The sequence below is a fragment of the Tupaia chinensis genome, unplaced genomic scaffold, assembly GCF_000334495.1.
Source record: "Tupaia chinensis unplaced genomic scaffold, TupChi_1.0 Scaffold000644_1, whole genome shotgun sequence".
In the NCBI taxonomy this organism is placed as follows: Eukaryota; Metazoa; Chordata; class Mammalia; order Scandentia; family Tupaiidae; genus Tupaia; species Tupaia belangeri.
Genome location: NW_006160165.1, coordinates 1,697,039 through 1,707,885, shown reverse-complemented (window position 1 = coordinate 1,707,885; position 10,847 = coordinate 1,697,039). Strand labels below are relative to the sequence as shown.

The 10,847-nt window shown below is 39.8% G+C and overlaps 1 pseudogene; it reads left to right on the top strand.

Annotated features, from left to right (window-relative positions):
- LOC102477376 (FGFR1 oncogene partner 2-like) overlaps positions 1–10,123 on the top strand; it is a 39,126-nt pseudogene extending 29,003 nt beyond the window's left edge.
- The last annotated feature ends 724 nt before the right edge of the window (positions 10,124–10,847 follow it).

The following is a 10,847-nucleotide window of genomic DNA, read 5'->3' as shown; positions in this document are numbered from 1 at the left end:
GCTCGGACTCGGACTCAGAGTCAGAGCTTGTCTCGCTTTTGCTGTCTGACCTAACGGAGCGCTCCTCTTTCACTTCCTCTAATGCCGCCCTTCCCTGTTCTACGGTTAAAGTGAATTTTTTGTCCTCTAAACAAGCCCTAATTATTCGCCACAAGGGCAGGGTCCCCCCTGAGATTTGGCCTTGATGTTGTGCCTTTTCAATATCGCCACCTAACTTATCCCAGCAGGGTACATTAAGGTTACCCAAGACAGCGAACCACGGCGCAGCGAGATCTACCTCATGAAGAAATCCCAGCATGGTCTTATCCCTTAATTTAAGTCCTTTGGTTTTTAAGATCGCTTTAAGAGCCTGAAAGAGGGGGTGAGAGGGAGAATTGCCCATCTCGACTAGGACCAGCCTGCAGCCAGCGGGCGAAAAGGAAAAGCAACGAGGAGAGAAAGAAAAATAAATAAATAAATAAAAGGGATACGGAAAACAACCTGCCTCTATACCGAGGTCTTGTGAAATCCTGCCTCTATACCAAGGTCTTGTGAATAACCCTGCCTCTATACCGAGGTCGTACGAATAACCCTGCCCCTATACCGAGGTCTTTAATAATAAATGGTGTCTCTTCCCGGGGCCTTATAAAGGGCCCCTAGCCAATCAGATCATTGTCCACGTGCACGGAAGCCAGTCCTCGAAAGAGGATTGGCTGCATGCAGTGTTCCCATGCTCTCCACGCTCCCCACTGCCCTACTTCCTTAAAGTTGTTTACTACTTTGAGCGCTCAGCGGGCTTCCGTTGAGCGCCATTCTGAAATAGGCGCTGAGGGCGATGGGCGGGGGCGCGCCACAGTCAGATCCAGAACAAAATAAAAGTGCCATTTGCATTCTCCTCTTCTATTATGTGCACACATTTCTGTACCATTTTTCACTCCTTGTTTACCTCCATGACCCCAAAATAGACTCATTTCCTTAACATCCCAGAGCTGTGTCTTCTTCCTTGGTTTTTATGGTGCCAGGCACAGAGCTAGCAATCACCAAACACCTACTGAGGGCCCCCCATCTTTCAGGACACAGCCTCCTTACTCATGGGGCCACCTTGCACTTTATTGAGTTGGCCTGAGTGGCTAACCTCTGTCCTGGAATCCCATCAGGAACCACAAGACTAATTAAACAGTACACATGTCTTGCACGCTTTCCCAGGACCCAGAATGTAAACCTCTCTGCTCTCGACTCTCCCTAGAGGCAGTCCTTCAAACTTGGTTTGCTGACCTCCTCTTACAGTTCTCCTCCCTCCTCAGAGTTCTCCTTGCCTCTACAAGAACACATCACCCTGCATTTTCATCCTCTTCACAAGCGTGCCTTCCCTGTCTTTGCCCCACCCAGAAGCTACGTTTCTCATACCCCCCTTCAGAATTGAGTCCCAAAGCTTAAGCACCAAGGAATCTGGGGATGAGGTAAATACTATTCCAGACCATTGCCTCATAGGCTTCTTCCAGACACCTTGTGTGACCCTTGTGTTTTTTTAAGTGTCCCAAGATCTGCAATATCAGCTCTATCCACAGAGCCTCTGAGCGGGTCTCGAGTCACTGAAAGTTTCATCGTAAGGTGACCATATTCATCATATTCCAATTTCATCAACATCATAAAGTTGTTTTAATGTCCACATGGTGTTTCCATATGGTCACAGCAGTGACCTCCACCCTCTTCCTAGCTCATTCACCATTACCCATGATCAGAGATGGACTCTTCTCATTATCTGGAACTGCTTCTCTTCTGTGTCTCAATATCTGACCAGCATCCTCATCACCTGTCAGACCCCCCCATGTCCACTCAAGCTTCTCCTGAGCCCCGTACCCTCCTTCTCCAGCCCCCCACCACTTGGATCCTCCTGGATTCACTTCTCTTCCACCCAGGCTCATCTCCATGAGTGATAACCTAAGCTGCCTCCTCTCTTTCATCCATGCACTTTTTTTTTTTTGAGAGTTTTTTGCTGTAGGGCGTGAATGCTCACCAGAAAGACAGAGAGAGACAGAAAGCAAGAAATCACCCCCCAAAGGAAATGGCCACACTGCAATCCCTTCTCTTCCATTCTCCTCTCAGGATTTTGGGCACACATGCACACATGTCCATCATGAGTTTAAGTCACCAGGTCCGGGACTTGCACCGCAGTCAACTACATGGGATTCCAGTGACATAGCCATTACACCAACTGCTGGTCCTATCCATGCACCTTTTAATAAAACCCCAACCCTACTTCACCTCCAGAGTTGTGAAGAATAGAGTATAGAGCCAGATAGTTCATGCTTTGAGATCACAAGTAAGATGTAAGAAGGTCTCACTAAGATGCCCACAGATGTCCAGCATGTCAGCATGGACTGCCTACTGTGGGCAGAACACTGGTCAGGGCAGGGGACCCAGTGTTCCTGTTAGCCCTTCAGGTCCCTTTTCTGGGCTACTAGCTCCTCAGCAATAAAAGAAGGGGATTAAAAAAGATGAATCATTTTTAATCTGTTCTCTCTTGGCCTATCACTTTCTTTTTTGCAATAAAACCATTTTAAACAAAATTGTATTAACAGTCCCCAAATACAAAAACAAAATAGATAAAAGTGATAAAAGAGACCCACAGGCAGAATCTGATTGTTTATATATTCTAATATTTTGGCAAAAATAAATGTGTAGTTTTTATAGCCCAGAAACACCTGTGCACAGCCCAGAGTTATGCAGGAAACTGGCGTGCTGTTTTTTTGGGCCACAAGACTAGAAACTAAGAAGGGAAATTGTGCAGGAGTACATTGGTGTGACTCCTTTATACATGCCCATGAGCATGCACATATACAGGTGTAAATATAGACCCACATATGGAGAGGTAGATACACACATGTTCTTAATAAACATAGACTATTTCAGGAAGGATAAATATAAAAAACTTGCATTATTTTCTTCCTAAGACCAGGAATAGGGTATGAGAGGGATTTTTATTCCTCTTTACAACTGGATTTTTAAAAACAAAGCACATACATGTGCTATGGGATGTGGTCACTCACCAGAGAAAGACAGAGAGAGATGAAGTGAGAAATCACCCCCGGGGGGATGGCCACCCCTAAACCCTTCTCTACACATTTCTCAGGATGTGGAGCATGAGGACATGCACGTGGTGTGTTTTTCAAGCCACAGATTTGGTGCTCCCGAGGCTCCGTTGGCCATGAGTGTCTCAGCCCCCTAAGTACCATATCAAAGCCAGTCCCTGCATGTGCTATTTTTACCATTTTAAATCAAGCTAAGGTCATCACCAGGCTTCAGGGTTCCTGAGGCACCTCCCAGCTCTAAGGATCTGTAATTGTGTTTCCTATAGTCTGTGACTAAATCTCCTTCTTATGCCCATAGCTGCATATATCAAAAATTATTTATGAAAAATATTGCTATAAAAATCAACAGAGGGCCAGCAGGTAGTGTGGTGATTAAGGTGCTGGACTCCCAAGTAGCTGACTATGGTGTGAGTCTCAGAGCTGGCAGCTTTCTTTCTCTCTCTCTCTCTCTCTCTCTCTCTCTCACACACACACACACACACACACACACACACACACACAAATACCCTATAGCAAGTTAAGTAATAATAATAAATACAATGTAATAACTAATTCTTTTTTTAAAAAATTATAGAGATATTTATACACAGTAATTCTGTCTCAGAAGCTATTGAAATAATGTTCCCCAAAAAGGCACGGTTGAAGTCATAACCCCTTGGACCCCAGCAGGTGACTTGATTTGGAACTAGGGTCATTGCAGATGTATTTAGCTTAGGATGAGGTTATACTGCTTTAGAATGGGTTCTTAGCCTAGCACGGCTAGTGTCTTGATAGGAAGAGGACAGACACCGAGATGAGACAGAGTGTAAAGACAGAGACATAGGGACGGTGCCATGTGACAACATAGCAGAGGTTGCAGTGATGCATCTAGAGACCCAGGAAGACCAAGGATGGATGGCCACTCCCCACTCCAGACACTAGGAAGGGCAGGGGAAACCGTACAGAGAACTTTCGTAAGGAACCCATCCTGCCAACACCTTGAGTTGTACTAAGACTTCAGAACTGCAAGAAAATTTATTTCTATTGTCTTTTATCCACCCTGTGCAGCAGCCTTCAGAAACACGTATACAAGCCTGCCCTCTCAGTCCGGCATTATCTCCACTTAGCTCCCAGCCCTCCCACATGTTTGAACACATGTCAGAGGCCCTCTGGGACACACGGGAGCCAGCAGATGGTATACTGGTTATGTCTCTGGACTCCCACTTAGTTGACAGTGGTTCAAGTCCCAGACACAGCAGCTTAAAACTCATGCCAGGCACATGTGTGTGCATGACCAAAATCCCAGGAGGAGAATGAAGGAGAAGGGACTGCAGCATGGTCATTCTCCCGGGGATGATTTTTCACTTTCTGTCTTTATGGGTATGCCCTACAGCAAAAATCTCTCTCTAAAATTTAAAAAAAAAAATAGGACATGAGAAGTGGTCTTGGACATACAGCAGCTTCTGGATTCAAATTCAGGAGGAAGAGTTCAACTCAAGCATTAAACCATTGCATCAAACATTAAAACATGCAATGTATGATAATATAACAGCTGTAAATAGATTTATATTTATCACATTGCTTTGTGTGAGATCCAACAGAATCTATACTGAGTAATTGATTAGATTCCCCGTCAACTGTCACTAAAGAAATTGAATTAATATATATTTTACACCAAGAAAACATCAATTTGGATGGAGCTTTTGAAAGTAAACATGTAACAGGGATCTGAAGTTAATCCTTCAAGATGACATGTACTGGATTTATTTTAATTTTAAAATAGTGGCCAAATAATTCTTAGTCAGTATTATTTTTCCTCTATAATATATTTCTAGTATTGGTGTATATTCTGCTACAATTCAAAATTAGTCTATGGGAATAAACACACAATAAAAGCATACCTCAAAAAGTTCTGTGAAAATGGAATTCAAGTATGAATATATTTCAGTGCAAATACATTGTGAAATTCATTCTTTTTCATGATAATCATTTTCCATGAACTTTTGAAGATCCTGCGTATGAGAGAATTGCAAGAATGAGAGGTGCTATAAAGACCACTCCCCCCAACTTACAGAGAAACATCTCTGAGTTCATTACAATACTTGTTTTTGAATTTAGAAGGAGAAAAATAAAAACTCATAATATCTGCCAAAACACAAAATCTCAGCTTGGCCTCTGATGCTGTAATTAGTCAGGTCTCAGATTAAACTTTTAATTCTTTTTTCTTGAAGCTTCTTTCTCTAAGAAAATCTCAGCTTCTAGTGGAAAGCATTATATTTGTGAAACAGCCTCTGAGCCGAACAAAGGTCTTCACAATCAATACATTTAATGAGTTTTTACTGTATGCCAAACATCTTCATTTTTGTGCCTTTAGATACAAGGCAAAGTGAATATGATAGCTTATTTTATCACAATTAACCAAACAACAATTCAACAATTATCCAGACAGAGATGAACTGATCAATAAATACAAAAATTAAAATAATATGGGAGCTCCTTCACCTGCTCTTGACCCATTCCTGAGACTTCTTTGAGATGTTCATACCCAGCACCTAGCTCTACCTCTGGAACCAGTAAGAAATTAGCTGGCAAGTGTACATCAGTCCCTCTTAAAAACTGGTAGGATTCCAACTTTGCCTGCATGACTGAAGGTGCCAAAGCATGTATGTTGATGCTCAGTATCACTTTCCACTCCATCATTCAAAACCTCACTCCTCTCATGGCTCTGTGTCTCTTCCCCTCCCCTGATAAATGAATGAGTTTGGTGAACCTTGATGTGGCCTATATAGATCCCTAACTATTATTCCCTCATTGTATCTGCATGTTGTTCCCTGGTGTCTGCATGGGTGAGGAAATGAAAATGGAGAAATGTAGGTAAAAAGGAAATTAGAAAGGCAGGTGAGAGTCAGGTTGTAAAAATCATGAAATGCCAACTGAGAAGAAATTACATGATTACATCTTCCTTTTAAAACACTTGCTCAAATTGAAACTACTGTTCACACTCTGATCAATGTCACTACACAAACACCAAATCTTGTAGATGGCTTATTTGCAATAAATTAAAGTGCAGTCAATATGAATTCTGTAATAATAGAATTTCTCCAAACTTGATTACTATATAAACCCATAAAATAAAGAGAGCAAATGAATTTTTAATGCATCACCAATATTGGGCCAATGATTTCCATTTTTTTCTGTTTTTTTGTTTGTTTTTGTTTTTTTCAGTGAGAGAAATAGAGAGACAGAGAGAGAGAAAGTGAGAAATCACCTCCCAGGGGGATGGCCACACCACAATCCCTCCTCTTACATCCTCCTCTCGGGATTTTGGGCAGACACGCATACACACATACAGCATGAATTTCAAGCCCTTGGATCTGGTACTTGAATCATGGTAGCCATGTGAAAGTCCATCACATTAAGCACTATGCCACCTGCTGGCCCCTGACCAAACATTTTTATCCTAGTTGTTGTCATTGGCTGGAAAATTCACACCCACCCCCAAGGTTATCTGTGTCCTGTTTCCAGAACCATAACTTAGGAAGTATTACAAAGCTGGTAATCAACAGAGCATGATATTGGCACAAAAACAGGCATGAGGACCAATGGAACAGAGTAGAGACCCCAGAAATAACCCCAGAACATAAAGCCAACTTGACTCTGACAAAGGGCACCAGTCAATCCAGTGGGACAAGGAAAACCACTAGGTCTGGGACTTGAACTGCAGTTGGTCATGTACAAGTCCAGTGATGTAACCATTATGCCATCCTCTGGTTCCTGAATTAACATTTTCAATGCAAAATAATTTTAAAACATTTAGCAGAAAGTATAAGATAATCCATGTCATTAGTGTTGGTAAGTAAAAATATATGAGATAATAAAGATTAATAAAGTTAACTTAATTAGAAATTGAAACAAACTAATATCAACAAACTTCTTAAATAAAATGATAATAAACTATAAGGTAGGTAAAAATGTTCAAAGTCTATATAATCTATTTATCTGTAAACAATAAGAATACAGAATAACTTGTACATTTAAAAGACAACCCCCCATGGGACCAGCAGTTAGCTCCCCCAAAAATGGGCAAAAATTGAGTATATTCTGCCATTCACAGAAAAAAAAAGGGCATAGGCAATAATTACATAAATATATTCCTATAATGTCATTAGGAATCAGGGAAATGCAAAGCAAACCAATGACAAAAGTCTATTTTAACTTCTCAGACTAGAAAACATTAGTGGAAAAAAATAAGGGAAAAAAATCTAACAATTTGTTGGGTGATTTGACACAAATGTCTGGAAAGCAATGTAGTAATACCTAGTAAACCTGAAGAGACATACACTCTAATCTTGGAGGGATGCTTCTAGATACTAGTTCTGGTGTACAATGAGTTTTTTTTTTTTTTTACTAGAATTTCTCTCCTCTAGATAAGAAAGTCTTCCATATATCAGGGAAATGCAAAGCAAACCAATGACAAAAGTCTATTTTAACTTCTCAGACTAGAAAACATTAGTGGAAAAAAATAAGGGAAAAAAATCTAACAATTTGTTGGGTGATTTGACACAAATGTCTGGAAAGCAATGTAGTAATACCTAGTAAACCTGAAGAGACATACACTCTAATCTTGGAGGGATGCTTCTAGATACTAGTTCTGGTGTACAATGAGTTTTTTTTTTTTTTACTAGAATTTCTCTCCTCTAGATAAGAAAGTCTTCCATATGTGAACAAGGATGTATGTTGCAGCAGTATTTGTGACAGTAAAATAATGAGAGAATGGAAACAGAATTACTGTCTGTCATTACAAGAATATATAAATAAACTGATGTATTCCAATATTAGAATCCCATGAGACAGTTGACTAAACGGACCATGTCAACATGTATTAACATAGATTGACTACAAAAGCAGGGTGCAAATGGTAAATATAGCATGATACAATTTAAGTAAAAAATTAAAGCAGAGTAATAATATAGATCTGCTTACTGGTAAAAACATGAAGAAGTACAAGCTTATGTACAATAATGGTATACAAAATGTCAGCCTCTAGGGAAGGAAGGAAGGAGTGTGGTGGAAACCCAGTTTAAGTTGTATCTCTTTTTTCTTTATAACATAAACAAACTCTCTTAAGCCAGTATCCAAAACATTAACATCTGCTAAATCTGGGTGGTCGGTACATAGATGTCTGTTACTTTATTTTCATTGCTTTCTCTATGTTTGGAATATTTAATATAAAAATAAAAATATTTAAAATCCAAGTAGCCTTGGCTGGTTGGAGGCGGTCTGGCAGTGCCCCCTCCCCCAGCCAGTGATGAAGCTGAGCCCCGCAGGCTCCCCGGGCACATCCTCAGGAACAGGCCCAATCTGCCTTTGCCAGATTCTGTGTCTACTTGCACAGAAGAGGTTTATCAGGGCATGGGAGACTCCTCAGTCAGGTGCATAGATCTGGGTTGGCAGAGGCTTTGATTTCAATTCGCCACAGCAGATGGCTGCTAGGAAGTAAGAGTGGAGCATTCCTGTAGAGCTGAGTTGCACAATTTGGAAGGCACCTTCTGACGCTGCAGCACGTGCCGAAAAGTTGAGAGACCACGCCATGCAGCAGGATGTCTGATAGAGAAAACTACAGTTCTGAACAACTGAGCAGGCGTGTTGAAGCAATAATAGAAAGAAATTCAAGAACTTAATGACGCCACAAGTCATCTGCCATGGCCCACATTAGTTATGGGAATCCAGTAAGAAAACAGACAAATCAGAGAACTGCAACAAAAGAACAGAAATTACAAATGTTCCTGGAAGAACATCGGTCTGCCTGGGAACATATAATGTGCAAGTACTGAAAACAAATGTTCAGATTGCGAATGGCTAGCAAAAACAACGATCCTGGTGTAATAATGAAATTAAAAGAGCATCTTTCCAAGATTGATGGTACCAGGTAAGAGTTCGGAAGGATTCTCTCTCTGGATGCATCTCCACGCATCCTGGAAGCACCACAACATGAACCAGAGAGGAGGCACTTGGAGCCAATCAATGAATTACGAGCACCAGATAACTGAAATGGCAGCAGTTACGAGAAAAGCCATTGAAACTGATGAGCAACAAGGTTGCTACGAACAGGAACAAACATTTCAACTTCAGCAAGAAAACAAAGACATGACAGAGATCCTACAGATGATTCGAGAATCATTTGAAACTTAGGAAAGATGATGCATTAGAAAGTACAGGAGGGACCAGCAGATGAAATACTGGTTACATCACTGGACTCCCACATAGTTGAACACAGTGTGAGCACAAGACCCAGTGGCATAAAACTCATGCCAAGTGCATGTATGTGCATGCCCAAGATCCTGAGAAGAGAATGGAGAAGAAAGGATTGCAGTGTGACCACCCCTGGGGAAGGGGGTGTGTGTGATTTCTCGCTTTCTGTCTCTCTGTCTCTCTCTGCCTCTTGATGAGCACATGTGCCCTATAGCAAAAATCTCTCTCTCTTAAAAAAATAAAAAAGAAAGTACTTGAAGTAAAATAGAGAGACAAGACATTTATGGGACACAGAAGAGGATAATTATCTGTTGATACGTGCACAGTATCCTCAACTGGACTGGTGAGAAGTGTATTCATGTTGGGTAAATTCACTTTATAAACTAAGTGATATATAGTGATTGAATGGATAAAATAGGTGAAAAGAAAATGAGTGTAACAGATAAAACTAAATGGATTTAAAATTTGAATAAAGGGGGTAAGTAGAAAAATCTTGTATCATTAAATTAACTGAAATTTTCTAAATTTTTGAAAGGTACACTGATGTAAGACTGAAATTTATTTTTCTCAAACAAGATTTTTCTGTAATTAATAGAAATCAGTAAAGGATTTTTTAACAAAAAAAGGATTAAAGTGTGCATGTGACATATCTATTCACCCCAATAATTTCAAGTTAATTGTTTTGTCATGTATTTTTCATTTCTATCCTTCATTATATCTTTATTGAATAAAAAATGCATTTTCCATAAAAAAAGACGAAGAAGTATATTTTTGTCATATCAATAACCAATAGTGACCTGGGCCTGAGGAATGAAAAGTAGAAACTAAGCTGTTGTTAATTGGTGAGAAATGAAAGGTTTACACAGTGACTGCTGAACATATCAAGTTCTGTGAGCAGTGCTGTGGGATTTCTAGACTATACTTAGATAAACTTGAATATTCCCAGTAAATGTTTGATAATTCTTAGAATGATCCCAGTTTAAAAATATAATTTTTACCAGTTTTGTGAATGGAAGATCATACTAAAGGTCATTCTTCCATTTAGTGTCAAAGTTAAATAACTTGAAGTACCATTAGACTTTAGCTTTAGTGATTGCCCATCTACTCTTCCACTAGTTCAAAATTTTGTCAAAGAAAATTCTGTTTTAAAGACCATAAGAATGCTTTATAAGCACAATCCACAAATGGGGAGATTTTATTTTAATTAATTTACCATAACTGATACTTAGCTAGTAGGTGTATAAACTGCTTACATGTATGAAATATTTAAGGGATGAGAGCAAAGGGATGCTACTCTCTGAGAAAGGTCTTATAGTAGGCATGTTTAGTAGGTTAGACTGCTTCGAAAGAATAAGTTTTGGTTCTAAGTCAATAATAAAGATGGCATTTTTCTCTTCTCTGGCTAGTCTTCAAAAATCAGTAGTTATTTAGCTTACAGTGTTGAAATGTTTTATATAGCAAAATAGGAATGGTAATGTCAAGGTAAACTGGGAATTCCCCTAGCTCACAGAACTCCTTCTGTTTTTCTTTTTTAAAATATGCTTG